At 44.5% G+C, this 26,194-nt stretch overlaps 1 long non-coding RNA gene across 1 annotated transcript; it reads left to right on the top strand.

Annotated features, from left to right (window-relative positions):
- Positions 1-23,387: 23,387 nt before the first annotated feature.
- On the top strand, positions 23,388-24,454 carry LOC125165529 (uncharacterized). Its single transcript, XR_007152151.1, has 2 exons — positions 23,388-23,878; positions 24,305-24,454. It is a non-coding gene; the product is annotated as an uncharacterized LOC125165529 (long non-coding RNA).
- Positions 24,455-26,194: the final 1,740 nt, after the last annotated feature.

Here is a 26,194-nt window from a genome sequence, read left to right as displayed (position 1 = left end):
GTAAGTCCATTACCAGAAATGGAAGCCTGGGATCACCATCCATTAGATTAGGAGACATTTCTTCTAACCTCAGTAATAGGCAAGAGCCGTCTATTATATTACAACTCTATCATGTATCAAAAAGGACTCAAGATAGCTTACAACATATGATAAAATAGAAAAACAAACACACATACAAATCAGCATTAGGGAAAGGAGAAAGCCTGGAAGACCAAGATCAGGACAACTTTTGGCATGCTTGAGTCATCCAGGTAGGGATACAAACTGAGCATTCTGGCAACTAACGTGAGTAAAGTGAATAGAGCATTTGCTTACTTAGTATTTGGAAAGAAAAAAAAAGTCCATTCTTCAAGGAAAACAAACCTTTCCTCATAGATTTAAGATGCATTTCTCCATTGGTCTGCATGTAATTATACAATACATTTGATAACAAAAAAATGAAAACCAATATATTCTCCACAGCACCTAGCATGTAGTAGGTTCTCCAGTGAATAGTTCATAGTGGAGGCTCAGAAGGGTAGGGGTGGAGTGGGGTTAGAAGGAGCAAAGCACAGAATACTTGGATAATCACATAATAACTGGGTGCTAGAAGAAAAGATCTTTTCACACATTTGAGTCCTTTAATTGCTTACATAATGGGATGAAAAAAATTGAAGTTTACAGATGTTACGTAACTTACCAAGGACCAGGACTGGGCCCCTTAAGCTGGCCCCTGGCAAGGTCTGGAGAAAGAGCCGTAAGGAAAGGCATAGAGATGGGAAAGCCCTGTTTGTCCCAGTAGATGAACTGGACTGTGGCAGGAAGCTCAATGAAGTGCAAATGAGAAGCTTGACTTAGAACTGGGTACCTCGATGATGGCACCCTGGGGTCCTAGATCGTGTTTGGGTTTAATAAGGGAACTACAGGAGGTTACTGATCGTATCGTGCTAATCAGGTGTGGTTTCAGGGGGAAGGACTAATTCTGGAGAGGAGACAGGATGGTCTGGAATGAGAGAGAGGGCAGTCAGAAACGAGGTGGGAGGCTGGACTGTAAGGGCAGTGGTTTTGGGACTCGGAGAGGGCCGGTTGTTGGAAGACACGGTGCCCAGATCCGGGCGACGAAGAAGAGCGGGAGAGAGGTTCTGTTCCTTAATTGCTCTTAATTTTCACGAAAGCTACCGGCACCTGCAGGGAGGGGTTCTGATCTGCCGTCCGCAGGTAGCCAATGAACAACACGTTAAATGCCGACCGTCTGACAGTGATTACTTTGCGTCTTTTCGAAGAAGTGAATGTGGAACCAGAAACGTCTGGGATGTCTCGTGGGGAGGTCAAGTCAGAAGGGAAGAGTGATCATTGGGAGGACCGGGGCTCACTGCCAGCGACTCGACTCACGGAAGCCCCGCCCCAGGAACGTGCGCCTCACGCGGCGCGCACGTGCCAGCGTGCAGCGCGGGCCCCTGGTTCCCACGCGCCCCGCGTTCCGACGCGCTGCGGCCCTTCCCGGCCTCCGTCGGCGGCGAGCCAGGCGCGCGGCGGTTCCCCGACGTGGGCGCGACGGCCGCTCCCGGAGCCTGCGGACGCGACCGGGCCCAGGCTTCCGCGTCCCTGCGTCCTGCGGGCGCTCCCGGCGACGCGGGCCCCTACCCCCCAGCACCCCCCCCCTCCCCCCCCGGCATCCGCGTCCCCGCGTCCTGTGGGCGCTCCGGGCGACGTGGGCCCGGGGGCCGGGAGAGCGCGGCGTCCGGGCAGCCCCGGAGAGGCTGCCGCCGCGGCTGCTTGGGTTTCTTTTTTTTTCTTTCTTTTTCTTTGTAAACTAGCTTGCAGCCTTTTACTTTGAGACAGTTTAGAACTAGCAGTCACCACCTCGGTTCACCTGCTGAGAAGGTTTACCGCGCGGACGCAAGCAGGGCCGGCGGTGCGGCGAGTGCCCGGCTCCCCGGGACCAGGCGGCGGCGGGACGGCAGGTGAGCGGCGCGGGTGCCTTCGCCGGCGCTCTGCTTCCCCTCGCGGACCTCGACCGTGACTTCCGTTGTTCTCTACGTCGTCTTCGTGCCTTTTGACAAGGGGTGTGGAGAGCCGACTCTAGATTCTGCTTTATTACGTTTTGATGAAGGAAGTGCATTGTTGGCTGTGTTCGCTGAATCAGTATACTTATTTTTCAGTCCCGTTTCTATGCTAAGGTTTGTGTTGAAATTCTAGTGGTTTTCCGCCTTGCGTGATAGGAGTTAACCTATTCCTGCACACGGATCAGCGGGTGTTGCATCTTTTGTATTTTTTAGCCGTTGGGGGCTCCGGGGTGGCTCGGTGGGTTGAGCGGCCCACTCTGGTTCGGCTCAGGTCACGATCTCACCGTTGGACGGCCTGCGCTGTGGGCACAGAGCCTGCGTGGGATTCCCAGTCCCCCTCTCTCTGCCCCTTCCCTGCGCGCGCTCGCTCTCTCTCGCAAAAGAAATGAACTTAAAGACCTATTTTGTAGCAGTTGAAGATAGAAAAAGGAACATGGATGGGGCACCTGGGTGGCTCAGTCGGTCCGACTGTCTCTCCTTCTCAAAAATAAATGCGTGTTAAAAATGTTTTTTAAAAGAAAAAGGAACATGGACTTTGAAATTGCTGAGGAATAGCCTCTGCCTGAAATCCTAGTTGATGGCTCTTTATGCAGAGTTTTGGGACATAGAGGCAGCAGCTGCTGATACATTTAACTTTTACATCTCATCAAAGCCATTTTTGCCTCTCTGTGTCACCTTTTGCCTTTACTCTCCCAACACATGAGGTCTTTTCAGATTTGGTTGTGAAAGGACACGAAGGAGATGGAAAGGAAGGGCGATCATGTAGGGTGATAGAATTGAGGAAAAGGGGTTGGAGGGGAATCAAGACACCAAGTCCGTATCTACTGATTGTTTTGAAGTTTTGTTTTGTTTTTAATGTTTATTTTTGAGAGAGACAGAGTGCGAGCCGGGGAGGGGCAGAGAGAGGGAGACACAGAATCCCAAGCAGGCTCCAGGCTCTGAGCTGTCAGCACAGAGCCCGACACAGGGCTTGCACTCACGAATTGTGACATCATGACCTGAGCCGAAGTCGGACACTTAACCGACTGAGCCGCCCAGGCGCCCCTAAAATTTTTTTAATTTAATTTTAAATCCTAGTATAGTTAACACACAGAGTTATATTAGTTTCAGGTGTCCAATGTAGTGGTTCAACAATTCCATACAATGCCCGATGCTCATCACTTCTTTATATTCATCCCCCCTCCACACCCTTCTGGTAGCTGTCGGTCTGTTTTCTGTAGTTAAGAGTCTGAAGTCTGTTTCTTTGTCTCTCTTTTTCCCCCCTTTGCTCTTTTGGGTTTTTGTGTGTTTGCTTCTTTAATTCCACATACTAGCGAAGTCATATGGTATTTGTCTTTCTCTGAGTTTTTTCACTTAGCATTATACTCTAGCTCCATCCTGTTGTTACAAAAGGCAGGTGTCATTCTTTTCTATGGCTGAATAATATTCTTTTGTGTATACATATGGCGTCTCCATTCACGCATATTTCGTCTGCCTCCATAGTTTGGCTGTTGCAAATAATGCTACTATGAACGTAGGGGAGCACGCATCCTTTTGAGGTAGTGAATATTTTGAGTAAATACCCGGTGGTGTGATTCCTGGGTCATAGGGTAGTTCTGTATTTAATTTGTTGAGGAACCTCCACACTGTTTTCCAGAGCGGCTGCACCAGTTCGCATTCCTACGAACGGCGCGTGAGGATTCTTTTTTCTCAGCATCCTCGCCAACACTTGTTGTTTCTTGTGTTCTTGGTTTTAGTCATTCTGCCGGCCGTGAGGTGATATCTCATGGTAGGTTTGATTTGCGTTTCCCTGATGATGAGCGATGTTGAGCATCTTTTCGTGTGTCTGTTGGCCATTTGGATGTCTTGTCTGGAGAAGTTTCTGTTCGTTTCTTCTACCCGTTGTTTAATTGGATTATTTGCCTTTGGGGTGTCGGGTTGTATTTTGCTGAGATGTTTTAAATGAAACTGAAACACCATGTAATTTCATCCTTGCCTATTTCATTATGCATTTCTAAAAACCGGGGACAGTTTGTAACCACAGTGTAACCACAGTGCTACTATCATGCCTGAAAAAAGTAACCGTAGTTCCTCGAGACCCTTCATTTTGTAGATGAAATACAACCCGAGCCTCATCTTCTGTTTTGGAAAATGGACAGAAACTAAGGTAGTTTGGCACCGGATGTGGATCCGTACTAAGTTCAAGGGTTGAGGTAGGGTATTTCTTCCCACGTGATGCTCACCGTTTATCCCAGCTTCCAGGACCCCGGACTGGAGCTGTATTAACCTAGCCAGTTGGTTCCTTCAGAACATTGGCTTCTCCTGGGAAGCTGGAGATTTGAGTCCTTGAGAACCATTCTCTAATATTTTCCCTTACTTTTCATCTTCTCTGATAGGCCTCTTCCCGCGGTTAACAATTTCCTTACAACCTCATAGTCTAAAAGGACTCTTGAGCAGTGTGGCAACTGAAAATAAAAACATCCCACGTCCGGTCCACCAGCAGATCCTACTGGCCCTGCTTGAGAATTGTTCCAGAATCAAACTGTTTCCCACTGTCTCTACCCTGACGCAGGCTGCCTTCCTATCTCTGCTGGAGTGTCGCCTTCTAACTAGTCTCCTTGTTTTCGTCCTTGTCCCCCTTCCCACCCCGGGCACACACAGACACACAGTCTGTTCTCAGCACACGACCAGGAGGGACCCTCTTCAAATGTTTGTTCATCATGTCACCCCCGCTCAGAACTGTCCTGTGGCTTCTCGTCTTACTCATCGGAAAAGCCAAAGCCACAGCCCCTGGGGTGGCCTACAAGATCCCACCTAGTCTGGCTCCTTACGACCCCTTGAATGTAACCTTCTGTGGCTCTGCTTCTCATTCTCCTTCCTCTGGCCACACTGGCCTCCTCTTGTTCTTCAGCGGCCTGGCTGCTCTTGCCCCAGGACTTCCACATCTGCCCTTTACTCTGCTTGGGTGGCCTCCGCCCAGACCTCACCTCCTGTGCCGTCTTCTCAGCGTGAGGCTGTTTCTTGTCACCCTACTTGAAATTGCAACACAAACCCTACCAGAATCTTCTGTCCCCCTGTCTTGTTTTATTTTTACCTATAGCATATACATGGTACTTTCCTTTTAAAATTTTTATCGTCTACCCCGTCACTAGAACGTAAGCTTCATGAGAGGAGAGATTTTTATTCATCGTATTTACTGCTGTGTTTTCATTACCTGAAAGAGGAAGCGCCTAAGGAATGAACACACAGAAAAGTTGGTCTTTGTCTTTTTGTTTGCTTCAGATTCAGGGATGAGAACTTAGGCGGAGTCAGTGATTTCAGAGCAGAGGCAGAGCATTACTGAATAAGCAGTCCCAGAGAGATACTTTGAAAACCTTCCTCAGCACCCTCTGTATGAAGAATCTCGTGTTGGGGAGACTAGCAAAGCTTAGAAGGAATTGTGTAGGAACACATCACAAGAAAGTGCCTTGTCGAAGAAAGGGGCTTCACAAAAATTACCACTTACCTAAAAACCCCACGGTGGAGCAGCAGTATGAAAGTGATGGGTTTTGGAAAAGCTAAGGCAGTATTCACTGAACAACGGAGGGTTCTTACGGACAGATCTCATTAATTGTACCATATATGAGAAAAGCTTCACATGGAATTCAAAGGCAATGAAACATCAGATCGTTTTTTACTGAAGAGAAAACATACTGTTGTAATGACTATAGGAAAGACTTGTACACCATTCCAGTCTCATTCAAGATAAAAAAAAAGACAGAGTCCTTATTTATCATCAGAGAAGCCATAAGAAGAGAGGTCTTGGGGGCACCTGGGTGGCTCAGTCGATTAAGCGTCGACTTTGGCTCAGGTCATGTTCTCATGGTTTGTGGTTCAAGCCCCCTGTAAGGCTCTGTGCTGACAGCTCAGAGCCTGGAGCCTGCTTCGGATTCTGTGTCTCCTCTCTCTGCCCTCCCCTGCTCATGCTCTGTCTCACCCTCTCAAAAATAAACATTAAAAAAGAAGAAGAAGAGAGGTCTTATGCGTGCATTGAATGTGGCAGATCCTTTACCCAGCATGCCTATCTTGAGTCAGTGTCACATAATCCGTACGGGGACGAGGCCCTATGAACACACTGCATGGGAAAAGGCATTTCGTTGAAGTACCTTCCTTCCTGTGCAAAATAGAATTCGTATATAGTCAGTGAATGTGGGAACATTTTTTGACAGATGTCTTTCTTCTCTCCCTTTCTCTGTTACCCTCCATACCTCGCCCTTCCTGTGTCCCTCTCTCCCACTTCTTCTCCCTCCTTTCTATCTTACTACATCAGAGCTCATACTGGGGAGAAACCATATGAATTCAGTAAATGCAAGAACACTTGTCACAGTTCACATCTTACTCAATAAGGGTAGGAGAACTCTTTCGACCAAAACGCATGGCTTATTCAGCACATAATATATCATGCTGGAGAAAAACCAAACAGATGAAATTAATATGGGAAGGCCTTCACTTGCTCCGCACACCTTGTCAAACATCAACCACTGATGCCGGAAAAGGCTGTACAAATGTTGTGAACAGGAGGAGACCTTTAAGCTGTAGGGGCCAGCAGCAGGCCGCCGCGAGATGGGCCACTTTGGCAGGAAGAACGTTTTGAGTTCAAAAGCAATCAAAACCCAGCAGATTCAGGAAAAGCTATTTACCTTCCCCAACAACAGCCTAAGAATAATTTAGATAGAGGTCCTTCTCCGGGAAGAGAGCTGTCGCCGTGGGTAAGTACACTGTGATATAAACTAGGTATGGTGGGACAGGGAGGAACCTAGCAAGACCTATTTGACAAGCGTCTTCTCTGTGTCCCATTCATTTACCAGCAAATGTTTGTTTACCAAACTTGTACTCTTTTTCATTATTCCTGAGAATTGCATTCCTGCCCTTTGAGTCCCAGACCTCTACTCCTTTCTCCTTAGTTGAGAATGACATGTGTCTCTCATTTTGCGTGGCTGTCTTTGGAATGTCATGTCTGTGTGGATTCCCTGTATGTACACTATTAAATTTGATTTTCTCCTGTCACATGTGTCTCATGTCAATTTGATTCCTAGTTCAGCTAGAAGGACCTTGAAGGGGACAGGAGATTCTTCCTCCCCAGCAAAGTGTAACTCATCTCCCACTATGACTTGACACATACAGGTTCAAAACATTATCTCATCAGTGTGGGAAATCTTTTGGTCTTGTGTCATCTATTAACATCAAGGAATAAATAAATACTAGTGAGAAGCCCTATCAGTCTGCCAAATATGGAAGGATCTTCACTCAGAGTTTATGTCTTTCACAGCAACAGAGAAAAATCTCAGAAGCAGTTCTGTTCTTACACAGCATCAAAACTCTGTAACACACAACACATACTTCTGGTTTCCAATCCAACATGTAAAGAACTTGGAAGTTATCATTCCCATCCTCCCCACAAGTAAAGCTACAGAAACTGAAAATTAGCAACTCTTCTTCGATTCATCAGAGAATTGCAGTCACGGGGCAAATACCACCTGAAAACTGGAGAGACAGATAGGCAGACACGGAACATCATAACTTACCAAGAGCAGAAACTGAGGCTGGAACCAGTTACTGATGGGATTAAGTACAGGCTGATTGACTAATTCCTGAAGACTGAGCATGGTCTAACTTGAGAATTAAAAAACCGGGGGGTCCGACCTTTGTGGAGCCCTGCATTATGCATTATTATAAAGGTTACCTCCAGGAGCCCTTCTCACTGTGAAGATCTGAGAAAAATCCTTTCCCCGCTGGAAGCAGTGATTTTGAAATACAGCCAGAGCTATTCCATTCTCCTTAACAAATGCCCTCAAAGAAAACCGTTTCACTAGAGTCTGGCTACATGGGGGAAGGGAAGTTCCCAATCCTAGCCCCCTCTTGCCTTCCTGTCTCTCTTAAAAGGGAGGAGGAGTACTGAGAAGTACTTGTGACAGTCCCAGCCCAGGTCACAAGCACACTAAAAGACTGATGCCTAACCATAGATTAGAGAACACTTCCCCACCCACCCTGACATCTTACCACATGTCAGTGTGGTTCCTGTATGATAACAGGGGATTACACATGAAAAAGCTGTAATGTTACTAGGTGAACAGGGGAGACTCCGGGCCCTGAGACCTCAACCCAGCCTGCCCCAAAGCCATCACCGAATGCTCTTGGTCTTGTCATGAGAAAGGGCAGACAACGCAGTGGATGAGCAACGCAAGAGGGCGTTTATTCTAATGAAGGTACACTCTCAAGTTGTGAGAGTGGGTGAGCTCCAGGGAGAGTGAGCTGTGCCCTTGGGGTTTAGGTTTCTGTCTTTTATTGACAGTTGTGCATGGTGGTGGTGGAGCGGTGGATTTCTTGGAAGCAAGGTTTTGTGTCTTTTCTGTTTTTGGTCAAGGGTTTTTTGTCATGGCATCTGCCATCTTGGGCCCATCTGGTGTGATGGGGCTTCTCATGAATGCTGCCCGGACAGACCTCTGACCCTCCCCACAGCTGGGCATGGCTTCCTCTTTGCTGGCCTCCAGACATCCTGTCAGAGCCTAACTAACTGCCTGCTTTCATAATAAGACTCAGGCCATATTTAAGAAACAGTCTCTAGGGAAACCCAAGGACAACAGAGGAGACAAAAACAAGGACAGAGAGGAAATTAGCCTCTGACACCTATGGCTGAAGAAAATATTAAACACCGTCGAACTCCTAGCCACACAAACATAAAATCCCACACACTAAAGGCCTGTTTACTTCAGTTCCTTTTACCCAATATATTGTATCTGGATTTCAATAGAAAATTACAAGGTATACCACAAAGCACAAGACGAGGCTAAAGAGACTAAGCAAGTGTTGATGAGAAGCAGATTCCAGTATGGCAAAGATTTTGGGATTATCAGACCAGGAATTTAAGATATGATGAATATGTTAAGAGCTTTAAAAGGGACAACATAAAGGACACCTGGGTGGCTCAGTCAGTTAAGCATTCGACTCTTGATTTTGGTTCAGGTCATGTCTCACAGTTCATGAGTTCAAAGCCTCGCATCGGTCTCCACAGTGACGCTGTGAGGCCTGCGTGGGATTCTGTCTCTCTCTCTCTGCCCCTCCCCTGCTCGCTTGCTCTCTCTCTCAAGATAAATATTTAAAAATTAAAAAAAAAAGAGACAGCATAAAAGAACAGATGGATAATGTAAGCAAAAACTCTAAGAATGAATCAAAAGGAAATGCTAGAATTCTAAAGCACTGTAAAGAAATGAAGAGTAGTTTTGATAGGCCCATCAGTAGACTGGACACAGCCAAGCAAAGAATCATCGAGCTTGAATATATGTTAGTAGAAACTTCCCAGACTGAAGAGCAAAGAGAAAAAAAGAATACAAAGAGCAAAACAGAATATTCGAGAACTGTCAGGCAGTTACCAAAAAAAGTGTATCATACTTAATGGGAATACCAGGAGGAGAAAGAGACAAAGGACCAGAAGAAATGTTTGGAGTAATGATGACTGAGAAGTTTGCAGAATAAGTGACAGACAGAACATAACTGTGGGGAACAAACTGATATGAGAACAAAACAAGGTCAGTCATATTTATCATCTTGTGAAACCTAATTAAAATGTATCTGGGACTTTTCCATTGTTCAGATAAAAGAGTGTTAGCTATTCAAAGACCAATTTGCGTGCACTTAACTTTCCTAGTCCACAGTCTTATGCATCAAGACCTCAGAAGTATTATAATCACCACCCCACACATTTATTCCTCGTAGTGAGCTCTTTGTGAGGAACTGAGGGCAACTTCTGCACAGATTATTTGATATACAGTAAAACCTTGGATTGCGAGTAACTTGTTCTGCGAATGTTCTGCAAGATGAGCAAACGTTTCTAATAAATTTAAACAAGGGATGTCTTGGAATACCAGTCGTACAGAACACCAAATGTCACATGATCACAACTGAGCCAATAGTGTTCTCTCTCTCTCTCTCTCCCCCTCCCTCCCCCTCTCCCTCCTTCCCCGGGGTTGTGGGTGATCATCTCCCATGCTCAGATGCACAGTCTGAGGCCAAGGTGTTTGGCACAAATCAGTGATTTTTCAGCACATTGGAAGGTGCCCGTAACTGGCACTAGTGTATTTTTTGTTACTTCCAAGAACCTGTGGACAGTCTTTTGCTTTTCCAGAAAAGTGAGCTTAGGAATGCTTTGCTTCATTCTAGGTCAGGCTGCCTGCAGATATAGACCCTTTCCTCTGCTGCCTCGTCGCCAGTTACATTAAATACAGTATATGACAAGAGTTTATCGACACTGCACTGTAGTCAGCATCCCTGCGAGCGTATACAATGGCCCCCATGCAGAGAAAGATTCCGTTGAGCCAACAGGTGGCAGTGATTCTGTCAGTGATAGTGAAAGTCTTTCTACACAAGAACCCTCCTCTCTCTGGCCTCCCTCACACCAGCCGTGAAAGTTTTCAAAGGGAAGTGCAGGTTAATTTGTTTATTTTTCTTTATATTTTCTTGATTTTTTTTGTATTATATTACAATATTGTAGTCATTTTTATATGAATATTTCTGGTTGTGGAATGAGTCATCCGAGTTTCCATTATTTCTTTTGGGGAAATTCACTTGGATACACAAGTGCTTTGGATTACAAGCATGTTTCTGGAAGGAATTATGGTTGCAAACCCTGGTATTATTGTATTGTTAATCCCAGGAGTACTGATTTAGCAAAGCAATGACAAGGAAAGAGGTTTGGAAGACTTCGAAGTAAGTAACACCACGCTGCTGTGTAAGTACTGATCAAAGGACACAAGGCAGGAGTGGCTGGATGGACATGTGTAGGGCTAGGTATGTGGGAAGGGGCACAGAGCTTCCATGCCCTCTCCTGGTACTTTGATGTACGCACCAACCTGGAAGTTCCCGGAACGCCTTAGGTTGGGGTTTTAATGGAGTCATTACCTTGGCACCATTGGTTAAGTCCCTGGCCATTAGTGATTAACTCAACCTCTAGCCCCCCTCCCCCTACTTGGAAGATGGGAGTGGGACTGAAAGTTCCAACTCTCTGGCCACCTGGTTGGTTCCCCTGACAACCAGCACGCCCATCCTTGGGGGCTTCCGGCCCCTAAAGATCTTCACTTCATTAACATTAACTCAAGGTGGTCGAATGGGGCTTTTGTGAATAACAAAAGATGCTCCTTCATGTTTTTCATTCTGGAGCTTGTTTCTGGAGCTGGGGACAAAAATGAAATATAAAAGTAGTTGCTTCTGTTGTTTTTATTACTGAGCAAATTACAAGGGTTTTTAGGAGCTCTGGGACTGAGGCAAAGACCAAGTACAAATTTCTTTTTATGATATCACAATCAGAAATACAAAAGTTTGGAAAAGAACAAAACTCAAGAAAGAATTGAAAAAAATAATTTCAGAAATGAAGACTAGACTACAAGGAACAGAAGAACGAATAAATACAACAAATAATACATCAAGAGAAATAAGGTAGACAAATATTTAAAATCCGAACTAAATCAAGAGATAAGGAATTGATGGAGGCAATGATCATCAGTGGCTGACAGCATTGCCATTCCGTGCCTCTGATAGAGGTATGCAACACCACCTATGAAGTATCCTTGCCCCTTAAAATCGATATAGATATATTTATTATTTTTTAATGTTTTTGTTTTATTTTTGAGAGAGACAGAGTGCGAGCAGGGGAGGGGCAGAGAGAGAGGGAAACAGAATCTGAAACAGGCTCCAGGCTCTGAGCTGTCAGCACAGAGCCTGAGGCAGGGCTCGAACTCTCAAACTGTGAGATCATAACCTGAGCCAAAGTGGGATAGTTAACCAACTCTTGACTTTGGCTCAAGTCGTGATCTCACGGTTTGTGAGTTTGAGCCCCGCGTCAGGCTCTGTGCTGACAGCGAGGAGCCTGTTTGGGACTCTCTCTCTCCCTGGTTCTCTGCCCCTTCCCCACTCATGCTTTTTGTCTTTCTCAAAACAAATAAACATTTAAATATTAAATGTATTTATAAATTATATATAAATATAAAAAGCATAAAGATAAAGATATAAATAATATAGATATATCTGATCAAACCTCTTGGACCTATTGATTTATAGGAAACACAGGGACAAAATAAATCTATTAAATGACACTGTGGAAATACAACCAGCAAAATCTAGTACAACGATAGGAAACACTGACAAACAACATAGCTAATTCAATAAAAAATTGCAAGAAAAAAATACATGGAAGAAGACTTCATGGATTAAAAAGTCGCAAGAGACAAACTAAATCATAATATATGGGTATTATTTGGATGCCAATTCAGCTTGTTAAAGTGAGTTAGTTAGGTTCCAACAAGGTGCGTGGAGGTCGGCCAAGAGGAAGTCATGGTCACCTTTGGGAAACTCAGAGGCCTGTCTACACAGCATTCCAGAACAAGCCACAGGCCCATGATGACTAACAAAGTAGGCTGGAAACCCCCAATCAAATAATAGGTAAGGTACAAAACCCTTCCAAGAAATCCTCACCTCAAATAATGGATATCACACACCCCCTTGTTAACAACTGTCAATAAAAAATGAAACCCAACCCCAGGGCACCAGCTCGCTCGCTCTCTCTCTCTCTCTCTCTCTCTCTCTCTCATTCACCTGTTCTCACATGTAAAGAGTGTCCTTTCACTTTAATAAGTTTTGCTGCTTGTATCACTGCACATCACGTAATGTGTCCTTGAATTCTTTCTCATGAGGAGACCAAGAACCTTCAGCGACATCTTTGGGATGGACTCAGGGCCTGGGGTCTCCCCAGTTCACCAAGCAACAAAACAAATACTTGTAAAATTTAAAAAATATATAAACAAGAAAATGTGAACCGGGATATTATGTAGCTCCAATGAGAGAACATATATAGAAATAATATAAATACTGTAAACAACAAACAAATAAGGTACTAAGACCATTTTAGATTGAAAGCAGAAAGTACCTTAGGTGAAGAAAGTTGAGTTATGTGAGAGGCTATTATTTCCTAGTGCTACCAGAGTTATTAATTTTCTTATTTTATTTTATTTATTTTTTAATTTACACCCAAGTTAGTTAGCATATAGTGCAACAATGATTTCAGGGGTAGATTCCTTAATGCCCCTTACCCATTTAGCCCATCCCCCCTCCACAATCCCTCCAGTAACCCTCTGTTTGTTCTCCATATTTAGGAGTCTCTTACGTTTTGTCCCCCTCCCTGTTTTTATATTATTTTTGCTTCCCTTCCTTTGTGTTCATGTGTGTCTTAAAGCCCTCATATGAGTGAAGTCATATATTTGTCTTTCTCTGACTAGTTTTGCTTAGCATAATACCCTCTAGTTCCATCCACATAGTTGCAAATGGCAAGATTTCATTCTTTTTGATTGCCGAGTAATACTCCATTGTATGTATGTATGTGTGTGTATGTATGTGTTTATATATTTTATACACACGTACATACATAAAATGGGTATATACATATATATGTACACACACACATATACACAATACATCTTCTTTATCCATTCATCTGTCAGTGGACATTTGGGCTCTTTCCCTACTTTGGCTACTGTTAACAGTGCTACTATAAACATTGGGGTGCCTGTGTCCCTTCAAAACAGCACACTTGTATCTCTTGGATAAATACCTAGTAGTGCGATTGCTGGGTCGTAGGGTAGTGCTATTTTTAATTTTTTGAGGAACCTCCATACTGTTTTCCAGAGTGGCTGCACCAGTTTGCATTCCCACCAGCAGTGCAAAAAGATTCCTCTTTCTCTGCATCCTTGCCAACATCTGTTGTTGCCTGAGTTGTTAATGTGAGCCATTCTGACAGGTGTGAGGTGCTATCTCATTGTGGTTTTGATTTGTAGTTCCCTGGTGATGAGTGATGTGGAGCCTTTTTTCATGTGTCAGTTGGCCATCTGGATGTCTTCTTTGGAGAAGTGTCTATCCATGTCTTTTGCCCATTTCTTCACTGGGTTATTTTTGGGGTGTTGAGTTTGATAGATTTTGTATACTAACCCTTTATCTGACAGGTCATTTGCATATATCTTCTCCTATTCCGTTGATTGCCTTTTAGTTTTGCTGATTGTTTCCTTTGCTGTTCAGAAGCTTTTAACTTTGATGAAGTCCCAATAGTTCATTTTTGCTTTTGTTTCCCTTGCCTCTGGAGACGTGTTGAGTAACAAGTCGCTGCAGCCAAGATCAAAGAGGTTCTGCCTGCTTTCTCCTGGAGGATTTTGATGGCTTCCTGTCTTACATTTAGGTCTTTCATCCATTTTGAGTTTATTTTTGTGTCTGGTGTAAGAAAGTGGTCCAGGTTCATTTTTCTGCATGTCGCTGTCCAGTTTTCCCAGCACCACTTGCTGAAGAGACTGTCTTTTTCCATTGGATATTCTTTCCTGCTTTGTCAGAGATTCGTTGGCCATACATTTGTGGGTCCATTTCTGGATTCTCTATTCTGTTCCATTGAACTGAGTGTTTTTGTGCCAGTGTCATACTGTCTTGATGATTACAGCTTTGTAATACAGCTTGAAGTCCAGGATTGTGATGCCTCCGGCTTTGGTTTTCTTTTTCAAGATTGCTTTGGCTATTTGGGGTCTTTTCTGGATCCATATAAATTTGAGGATTGTTTGTTTTAGCTCTGTGAAGAATGCTGGTGTTATTTTGATAGGGATTGCATTGAATATGTAGATTGCTTTGGGTAGTATTGACATTTTAACAATATGTGTTCTTCCTATCCAGGAACAGGGAATATTTCTCCATTTTTTTGTGTGTGTCTTCTTCGGTTTCTTTCATAAGCTTTCTATAGTTTTCAGTATATAGATTTTTTTATATCTTTGGTGAGATTTAACTCCTAAGTATTTTATGGTTTTTGGTGCAATTGTAAATGGGATTGATTCCTTGATTTCTTTCTGTTGCTTCATTGTTGGTGTATAGGAATGCAAAAGATTTCTGTGCATTGATTTTATACCCTGCAGCTTTCCTGAATTCATGGATCAGTTCTAGCAGTTTTTTGGTGGAATCTTTTGGGTTTTCATATAGAGTATCATGTCATCTGCAAAGAGTGAAAGTTTGACCTCCACCTGGCCGATTTGGATGGTTTTTATTTCTTTGTGCTGTCTGATTGCTGAGGCTAAGACTTCCAATACTATGTTCTACAGTGGTGGTGAGAGTGGACATCCCTGTCTTGTTCCTGGCCTTAGGGGGAAAGCTCTCAGTTTTTCCCCATTGAGGATGGTATTAGTGCTGGCTCTTTCATATATGGCTTTTATCATCTTGAGGTATGATCCTTCTATCTCTACTTTCTTGAGGGTTTTTATCAAGAGAGGATGCTGTATTTTGTCAAATGCTTTCTCTGCATCTGTTGAGAGGAGCATATGGTTCTTGTCCTTTCTCTTATTGATGTGATAAATCACATTTATTGTTTTGCAGATATTGAACCAGCCCTGCATCCCAGGTACAAATCCCACTTGGTTGTGGCGAATACTTTTTTGTTGTATTCTTGGATCCTGTTGATCCAAAATCCTTGTTGAGGATTTTTGCATTCACATTCATCAGGGAAATTGGTCTATAGTTCTCCTTTTTAGTGTGGTCTCGTCTGGTTTTGGAATCAAGATAATGGTGGCTTCATAGAAAGAGTTTGGAAGTTTTCCTTCCATTTCTATTTTTTGTAAAGCTTCAAGAGAATGGGTGTTAACTTTTCCTTAAATGTTTGGTAGAATTCCCCTGGAAAGCCATCTGGCCCTGGACTCTTGTTTTTTGGGAGATTTTTGATGACTAATTCGATTCCTTTACTGGTTATGGGTCTGTTCAAATTTTCTATTTCTTACTGTTTCAGTTTTGGTAGTGTATATGTTTCTAGGAATTTGTCCATTTCTTCCAGATTGCCCATTTTATTGGCGTATAATTGCTCATAATATTCTCTTATTATTGTTTGTGTTTCTGCTGTGTTGCTTGTGATCTCTTCTCTTTCATTCTTGGTTTTATTTATTTGGGTTCCTTTATTCTTTTTGACCAAACTGGCTAGTGGTTTATCAATTTTGTTAATGCTTTCAAAGAGCCAGCTTCTGGTTTCATTGATCTGTTCTACTGGTTTTTTTTTTTGTTTTGTTTTTTGTTTTTTGTTTTGATAGCATTAATTTCTGCTCTAATCTTGATTATTTCCTGTCTTCTGCTGTTTTTGGGTTTTATTTGCTGTTCTTTTTCCATCTCTTTAGGGTATAAGGTTAGGTTGTGTATCTGAGACCTTTCTTCCTTCTTTAGGAAGGCTTGCATTGCTATATAGTTCCCTTTTATGACTGCCTTTGCTGCATCCCAGAGGTCCTAGGCTGGGGTGTTGTCATTTTCATTGGCTTCCTTTTACTTTTTAATTTCCTCTTTAACTTCTTGGTTAGCCCATTCATTCTTTGGTAGGATGTTCTTTAGTCTCACAAGTATTTGTTACCTTTCCAAATTTTTTCTTGTGGTTGATTTTCGAGTTTCATAGTGTTGTGGTCTGAAAACATGCATGGTATGATCTCTATCTTTTTGTACTTTTTGAGGGCTGATTTGTTTGTGGTCTATTCTGGAGAACATTCCATGTGCACTGGAAAAGAATGTATATTCCGCAGCTTTAGGATGAAATGTTCTGAATATATCTGTTAAGTCCATCTGGTACAGTGTGTCATTCAAAGTCATTGTTTCCTTACTGATTTTCTGCTTAGGTGATCTGTCCAATTGTTGTAAGTGGGATGTTGAAGTCCCCTACTATTATGGTATTATTATCAATGAGTTTCTTTATGTTTGTGATTAATTGATTTATATATTTGGGTGTCACATTTGGAGCATAAATGTTTACAATTGTTAGGTCTTCTTTGTGGATAGGCTCTTTAGTTATGATATAATACCCTTTTCATTTCTTGTTACAGTCTTTAAAGTCTAGATTGTCTGATATAAGTATGGCTACTCTGGCTTTCTTCCGTCAACAATTAGCATGATAGATGGTTCTCATTCCCTTACTTTCAATCTGAAGGTGTCTTTAGGTCTAAAGTGGGTTTCTTGTAACAGCATATGGATAGATCTTAGTGTCTTATCCTTTCTGTTACTTTATGTCTTTTGATTGGAGCATTTAGTCTATTGACGTTTAGAGTGAGTACTGAAAGTTATGAATGTATTGCCATTATGTTGCTTGTAGAATTGGAGTTTCTGCTGGTGTTCTCTGGTCCTTATTAGTCTTTGTTGGTTTTGGTATTTATCTATTTATTTATTTATTTATTTATTCAGTCTTTTCTCCCCTCAGAGAGCCCCCTTAAAATTTCTTGCTGGGCTGGTTTAGTGGTTCCAAACTCCTTTAATTTTTGCTTTGGAAGCTTTTAATCTCTCCTATTTTGAATGACAGCCTTGCTGGATAATGAATTCTTGGCTGCATATTTTTCTGATTCAGCACATTGAATATATCCTGCCTCTCTTTTCTGGCGGGCCACGTTTCTGTGAATAGGTCTGCTGCACACCTGATCTGTCTTCCCTAGTAGATTAAGGACTTTTTTCCCCTTGCTGCTTTTGTGATTCTTTCCTTGCCTGAGTGTTTTGTGAATTTGACTATGATATGCCTTGTTGATGGTCGGTTTTTGTTGAATCTAATGGGAGCCCTCTGTGCCTTCTGGATTTTGATGTCTGTGTCTTTCCCCAGGTAAGGAAAGTTTTCCGCTATGGTTTGCTCACATAACCCTTCTACCCCTTTTTCTCTCCCTCTTCTGGGACCATGATTCTGATGTTGTTCCTTTTTAATGAGTCACTGATTCTTAAATCACGCTCTTTTGCCTTAGTATCCATCTTTTTTTGTGCTTCATTAGTCTCTATAAATTTGTCCTCCATATCGCTGATTCTGTGCCCTGCCTCATCCATTCTTGCCTCTGTGACTGCAGCTCAGTTATAGCACTTTTTTATTTTATCCTGACTAGCTTTTACTTCTTTTATCTTCACAGAAAGGGATTCTAATCTATTTTCGACTCTAGCTAGTATTCTTATTGTGATTCTAAATTCTGGTTCATGTATCTTGCTTGTATCTGTGTTGCTGTCATTTCTTCCTGCTCTTTCTTTTGGGGTGAATTCCTTTGTTTCATCATTTTGGAGGGAGAAAAGGAATTAACGAGGTAAAAAACATTAAAGTTAAAAAATTAAAATTAAAAAATTAAAAACAACCCCCCCCCCACCCCCGACACACACAAATCAAATAAATAGTGCTAGATCCTAGGTGTGTTTTGGTCTGGGTGTTGAAAGGGGCTTGATAGATTAGAGAAAACAGGAGAAAGGAAAAAAAAAGAAATCGCTTGAAAATTTGAAAAAATGAGTACACTGAAATAGAATAAAATGAAATGATGGAAGTAAAATAGACTTTGAAAAAAATTTACACAAGTAAAAAATATAGTAGGAAAAAATAAAAATATTTTTAATAAAAATTGAAAATAAAAATAAATGTTTTCTTTATGAATTCAAGAAAAAAGAATGAAAAAGACAAAGAAAAAATTGAATAGATGGACCAGTGAACAGACTGAAATACGATTGACATTACTTTATTTTCCCCTAGAAGTCAAACCATGAAGTGCTTTATAGTCCCTAAACTAAGCCGGCAGAGAGATCTGTGTTCCTGAAGAGCAAGGTTGGCCCAGTTGGGCGGGGCTTAGTGTACCAGCTCTGTTCTCCACTAGGTGGCGCTTCTAGCCTACTGGGGTGGATTGTTGTGGTGCTTGTAGGTGTGTATGCTCATGCACAATTGGGGCAAAAATGGCGTCACCTAGCTACCCGGTCTCTAGTATCAGAACTCTGTTCTTCCTGATCAGCAGTCACGCACCCATCCTTTCTCTCTGGCTTCCATCCACTCCCTGCTTTTACACTGTCCTGACCGAGCCCCAGGCAGCACCTCCCTCCTGAGTTTTATCTCTGATGCGGCTGTTTCCCGACCTCTTATTTCTGAGGGACTGCGGCTTGTACCTGCTCAGATCCTCTGTAGGAGGGTCTCACCGAGCAGTGGCCGGGTGCCAGCTGCACCCAGGAACGTTCGCGGGACCGTGCTGTTGCCGATGCCCAGAGATTGCTGCCGGGTGCCAGCCTGCCCCAGCAAAAGCACACACGACTGTGTAGCAGCAGCGTGTCAGCCTTTCAGGGATTATGGAAAATCACAGCACACATCTGGCGCCAGGCTTCACCCCCAAGGACCTTGTTCCGGCACCAGCGAATGTAGTTGTTCTCCCGGGTCCACTGGGGCCTTGCCTGTGGGGAGGTCACACAGCCTCCACCAGATGTCCTCCCAGCAGGGACACCACCTCTCCCTGTGTGGCCCAAAGACCCCCGGACTTCACTCTGCTCCTGGGATTCGCCCTTCCCACCAGAGCACCTCCACTTACCAAACTGCGGAGTTTCAGACTCTGCGCTCCCCCTTTATAGAGTCTCCATGGAATTTAAGCCCTCTCCTTTCTCATTTCTCCCTTTTTGGTTCTGTCTGTGGGGCTGTTTCCACTCTTCCACTTTCTCTCCAGCTGCTTTCATTGGGAGGTGCTTTTCCTGCCCCCTGTCTCTGTCCTTTCTCCACAAGCAAAAACAGCTCCCTGCCCTCTGTGGCCTCTCTCTCCCCCAGTTAAACACTGCACGGCATACCTGCTGAGTTCTGTGGTTCTGGTTGTGCAGGTTGTTGTGTTAATCCTCAAGTCAGTTTTCTAGGTGTGCAGGATGGTTTAATGTTGATCCGGCTGTGTTTCGTGGACGCGAGACACACAAAAAAACTTCCATGCTTCACAAAACTTCACAAAACTTCACAGTTTTGTATTGTTTTTTTTTTCAAATTTTTATTTAAATTCTAGTTCATTAACATACAGTGTAGCATTGGTTTCAGGAGTAGGATTCAGCGATGTCATCACTTACATACAATACCCTGTGCTCATCCCAACAGGTGCCCTCCTGATACCCATCACCCATCCAGCCCATCCCCCACCCACCTCCCTCCATCAGCCCTCAGTTGGTTCTCTATTGTTAAGAGTCGCTTATGCTTTGTTTCCCTCTCTCTTTCCCTCGTTTCCCATATGTTCATTGGTTTTTGTTCCCTAAACTCCACATATGAGTGAAGTCATATGGTATGTGCCTTTCCTTGACTGGCTTATTTCTCTTAGCATAATTCTAGCTGGATCCATGTGATTGCAAAGATTTCATTCTTTTTGATGGCTGAGTAATATGCCACATCTTTATCCATTCATCAGTCGACAGACATTTGGGCTCTTTCCATACTTTGTTGTCGGTAATGCTGCTATAAACATTGGGATGCATGTGCCCCTCCGAATCTTTATTTTTGTATTCTTTGGATAAATACCTAGTAGTGCAATCGCTGGATCGTTGGGTAGTTTATTTGTAACTTTTTGAGGAACCTCCATACTCCATAGAGTGGCTGCACCAGTTTGCTTTTCCACCAACAGAAATCTGTTTTCCATCTGAATAAAGATAACATTCTTGAATTAAAAACATTTTTTTTAATGTTTATTTTTGAGAGAGAGACAGGTGTAAGCAGGGGAGGGGGAGAGAGAGGGGGAGGCACGGAATCTGAAGGAGGCTCCAGGCTCTGTGCTGTGATGCAGGGCTCGAACTCATGAACTGTGAGATCATGACGTGAGCTGAAGTCAGACGCTTAACCGACTGAGCTACCCAGGCGTCCCCAAAGATCAGCGTTCTAAACATGGCCCCCACCGTCTGTAGAGACCCTTGTTAACCTCTCCAGCTTCTTTCTACCCTCTCAGGCCACTGTGCTCCTGAAGCTCTGGGCTTCTCTTGGGTTTTCAGAGGTGCTCACCTGTCTTAGCCCCTCTGCCTCAAAACCGTTCCTTGTTTTCTTTGCCTATTGTTTTAAAAGGTAGGTCTTGTTATTCAGGTACAGTGACACCAGGAGATCAGGTGATTGCCTTTGAAAAGAGTTTGTTATTCACAGATGCCTCCAGGAGCAGGCCCCAAGTGGCAGGCCTGGCCACAGTGGGGAGGCCCATGGTTGGTCTGGAGGCTGAAGAGGTGGGAGGAAAATGTGGGCACAGCTTTGTTCGTGTTTCCTGTGGAACAGAACAGGCAGAGAAGGGAAGGCAGGTTTAGAATTGGCTAATTTGAATTATTTCCAGTGGGGGAGCAGAGGGGCCGTCCTGAGTTGTCTCGTACCTGCGATGGCTGAGAGTGAGCCACGGGGTAGGTGGGAGGCCACAGTGGACTCTAGGTTGCTCGGTTTATGTAGGAAAGATAAGCTGTGTGGGGAAAGGTGTTTGCTGTCACTAGGAAGTGGCTAATCCTGGGAAGGGACAGTCCCTCTCCAGGCTCTGAGGTTCCAAATGCCACAGCATGGAGAAAACAGCGGGTGGGGGGAGAATCTGGAAAATAAGGAAGTATGATTAATACAACCTTCTATGTGCTCCTTATCAGTGAGCTTTCAGCTCAGCTGTCCCCTCCTCTGGGAGCTTCCAGTGACTTCCCAGACCACGTCATTTTGCTCCTTCACAATTTCTAGCTTACGTGATTATTTGACGAAAGCCTGTCCTCCTGACCGAATCAGACATGAGGGCAGGTAATTTGTCTCTCCCGTTCACCTTTGTGCCCACAGCTACAAAACAGTGCTTGGCACACAGTAGTCGTTCCAGAAATACCTGTCGAATAGATAAACGAGGTCTCCTGGCCTCAGTCACTGCCACGCCAAAATGAATTTCCCTTTTATCCACAAATTAAATCCTAGAGGCCAGCAACTTAGAAACTATTTTTCCTAGGAAATCTTGGCAGTTAGGGTGCTAGGTGAAATCTTAAATGCTGGGCACCTGGGTGGCTCAGTTGGTTGAGTCCGACTTCGGCTCAGGTCATGATCTCACTGCTGGTGAGATTCTGTCTCTCTCTCTCTCTCTCTCTCTCTCTCTCTGCCCCTCATCCCCTCACGCTCTGTCTCTCTCAAAAAATAAACTTAAAAAAATTTTTTTTTAATCTTAAAGCTTATGCAGTGAATAACATCCCTGATGTATTTGACTCACAAACCATCATAACAATGTGGGAAAGGTGTTTTCTGAGTTGTGGACGTGAGAACCCAACACTTTCTTAGAGCAGTCAGCGTCTGTAGCTGCAGTTCTCAGGTCAGCAAGATTTTGGAATGAGGCTTCCTCCGGTGTGAAGGGAGATGATAACCAAGTAATTCAGTGTGCTACCAGTTTACTTTTCCATAGAGGTGTCTGTCAATAACCCCATACTGTATACACCAAAATAAATAATGAACTTAACATTCTCCTTAGGTGTTTTGAAACAGGCAGAGATCATCTTAGGACTCAGAAATTTCTCTCTAGCCCTTGCAGGGGTCAGTTTCTTTTCATAAATTGAGGACTGCCTGAATGCCCAACCCCTTACTTGACTCTGAGGTGTGTCCAGAATCACTGTGGCTTCATAGATACAAGCTAGAAGGCCGTGAACAGGGACAGCATGTGGTGGTGGTCAAAAGAATTCTCCAGGAGATGAGGCTTCCAGCCCCAGCAATGCTACTTACTCCCTGAACAAAAGTCAGCTACTTAGCATGAGTCTGTTCTTCATTTCCACTTATCCCACCAGACTGCTCTGATAAGAAATTTAAAACGTGGAGGCACTTAAAAAATACTCAGATCTTATTTAATAACTTGTAACAATAAAGAGATGGCTGACATTATTTATCTATAAGCCGCTGTTCTAAAACTTTACATGAATTTATTGAATCTATTGAACCCCAAGAAGGATGTCCATGGGGCATGTGGGTAGCTTAGTCAGTTAAGCACCTGACTCTTGATTTTGGGTCAGGTCATGATCTCACGTCTGTGACTTCAAGCCCTGTGTCAGGCTCTGTGTTGACAGAGTGGAGCCTGCTTGAGATTCTCTCCCTCTCTCTGCCCTCCCCTGCTTGTTCTCCGTCTGTCTCAAAAATAAATAAATAAACCCATCCCTGATATTATCCATATTTTAAACATGAGGAAACCGAAGTAGGGGCTAGTAATTTAATCAAGGTCACACAGCAAGTAAACTAGAGCCGGGGCTTGAACCTAGGTAGTCTGGGGCTGGGGAGCAAGCACTTCTCTTCTACCATGCCTCCCTGCAAGGAAATGCATCTTTGCAAAGTAAGATTTGGTAATTTTGTTGTTCCTTCCCCGGAACCATCAGAGGCAACTCAGCATTTTTTTTTTTTTTTTTTACGAGTTTCCTAGACTATAATGGCACATGGCAGAGCCTAAAGGGAGAGAAGTGGTCTGCATGGCCTGATGTGAGGGTGACGTCACAGAGGTCCCATGCATTCCGCTGGCACCCGGTGCTGAAGCAAGAGAGACGTTCGTTTTCCCCTGGCTTCTTCAGAGTTCTCTTCCGAGATGTCTGCTCTTCGCCTTTCACCCTTTGGAGACGGATTTCGCCTTCTCTTGAATCTCATCTTTCTGTTAGCCATATCTTCCTATCAGACTCTGAAACAAAAAACTCCACCACTCACCACCTCTTTGATACTCCCAGAGGACTTTGTGGTTTTATCTACCTTAATCCTAAATTTCCCTGGGAAAGCAATGAGAACTGGCTTCGACCTCTGCTTTAGGATGTGTTCCTTCATGTGACCCTTCTTCCCCACGATCTCAGGCTGAAAAGTTGTAGGTCAGGTTTGTTCGTCCTGGTAAAGATTCCTGTTTCCCAGAGTAGCAGGCACGCGGTGGTCTCAGCCTCTTGGTCCTACCCTGTGGCTGCTGCTGCGCAGACGCACTGGGAGGCACGGGTCTGTTGTCAGACAAGGGCGGCAAAGCTGATCTCCCAGGAACTTCGGTAGACCAGAGCTTGCTTTCGTGTGCAGCCAGGGGACACGCAGCCTTCACCAACGGTAATGACAGGTGAGAACGCGGGGAGCCTCGCGTCCCTTCTCCGAAGTGGAGGTGGCCTCCGCGCAAGGCCGAGCTGGGTCCCAGCGGCCGGAGCCCCTCCCGGCCTGCCCTGAACCCACAGCTGCGAACTACAGTTCCCAGAAGCCCCCGCATCGTCCCAGCTCCCAGACTCCATTTCCCGGAAGTCTTGGGCCCTGCGGGACGTCACTGGCTTCCCGCGGAGGAGTCTGCGGGTGTCGGGTGGGCGGCAGCTCGCCAGGTGCCGGGGAGGTGCTGCTGGGCCTCTTTGGGGAGGCACCCTGAATCTGTGGCTGCTGCTTCTCCCAAGATAAGTCAGAGTGAAGCTTTCCCTTTCCCCCTTCTCTTTATTCGTTTAACATGTACTTTCTGTGCTTCCTATCTGTTCATCTGCATTTCTGATTTGTGGACTGGGAGACTGAAGAGGAGTCCTTCACTTAATCCTGCCCAAAGGGGCCACGATCCTTCCCCCAGCACCGGCCCCGCCGCCCTTCCTCGACCCCCTCCACACTGGCCTAGAAGCGTAAGGGATGAAAAGCAGAAAATAAACACTTGTCCCATCACTGAGATATTAGTAATTGTTATTTCAGCCCCGCCCCCCATATCAATGTGTTTATATCTGCACATGCTAGGTATGGAGATGTGTATATAAATATACATCTCGACACATAACAAAAAAGTTTTGGTTTCTATGTAACAAATTGTTTACATATTCATCTTGAACGTCCACCAGTATTAATAGTTTACGTTGTAATTTTTCATAGTACTATCAAAGACCTGCCCTGTATCAGCATTTCTTTTCAGGGTTTCTAAGCACCAGTGTTTTTATTTGGAACCCCTAGCAAATGCTTCAGTCAGGTATTCTCAAAACAACTTTATAAAATTATTTTATTAGTTGTGGTAATGGTATCATGGTTATGTTTCAAAGGAAGAAAAAGCCCTTTGTGGGTTAAGAGGTACAAGTCATAGAGTATCTGGGTCTTAAAAATACTCCGGGAGGGGCACCTGGGTGGCTCAGTTGGCTGAGCATAGACTTTGGCTCAGGTCAGGATCTCAGTTGGTGAGTCCCGCTGTCAGCTCAGAGTCGGTTCTGGCCCCCTCCCTCTGCCCCTCCCCCACTCGCACTCTCCCAAAAATAAATATTCAAAAAAATACCCCAGGAATAAAAAAAAGTGGGGAAGGAGGAGGTGATGGCTAAACAAGGTTGGCATCATGGAAGCTGAGTGAGGGATACACTGGAGTTCGCTGTACTGTTCCGTGTCTATTTGAAATTTTCTGTAATAATTTTTATGCGTACAAGGATTCTTTTTGGGACAATGAGGTCCACTCATTCTCCTGCCTCGTGTTTAAGTCACCCCGTGACCGCTGCGCAAACGAACAGTTGTCACCTCCAGTCCTCTCTGTGATGCTCAGTGATTTCTTTTCCTGGGACCTATCTTCTCACAGGTTTTCCACAGTACTTGTGAGACCAAAGTAAATCTCCGCTCTTCCCAGAACATGCCTTTCACCTTCACGTTCCCCCGTCTCCTCCTGGCCTCTCAGACACACCTGACTTCGGCGTCTGGCTTATAGCCTTCTGCTCCATTTCCTGGTCTCATTTCATTCCGAGTGACATCAGGGTGCCTCGCCGGGTAAATGCTCAGTAAATATTTGTTGAATCTCAGTGTCCACATGGATGAATCATCGGGCAAACCTTGGCCTTCTGTCTGGAGCCGGGGGTGTCGGCGGGCAGGAGTCCCCGGGCCTGTGGGCGGTGGGCATCTGCCGCGTGTGCTTCTCCTCGCCCACTGGTGACTCCGAGCCTTCCCTTTTTAATTCTTGTTCCGAAAGTTCTCCTCCCCCTGTGCCTTCAGAAGGGGCCTGCCGGCTGCTCCCCGCCCACGGCCTGCTGTCCGCCACGCTTTCCACACCCACCGCTGGGCCCCGGCCGCCACGCGTCCCAGCTGTCGTTCTCTGTGTCTCCTCGTGACTCCGCTCTCCCGCTCGCCTCAGTTTTCGGTCGGTCTCTCCGGTGACTCATCTCGTTATCACTTTCAGCAAGTCTAGTGGGGCTCTTCTATTTAAAAACATCTTCACCAAACCCACATGCTACTCCAGCCAGCAAGCCAGTTCTGTCCTAAGGTTGCCACACTTCTGTCCCCTTAGACTGCTGTTTCTTCAGTCGTACACTTACCATCACCCACTGGCTCCCTGGCCCCTAAAATCTGACCCATCCCCTTGAAACTCGACTCTCTCTGCTCACAGACGAGGAGAATGAAAACTACATGGAGGGACCATTTTCGCCGGTCAGACTGGCAGAGATCCCCG

Source organism: Prionailurus viverrinus, chromosome B2, assembly GCF_022837055.1.
Source record: "Prionailurus viverrinus isolate Anna chromosome B2, UM_Priviv_1.0, whole genome shotgun sequence".
NCBI classification, from domain to species: Eukaryota; Metazoa; Chordata; class Mammalia; order Carnivora; family Felidae; genus Prionailurus; species Prionailurus viverrinus.
Note: the sequence above shows the minus strand (reverse complement) of the source record. Positions and strands in the feature narration are given on the sequence as shown.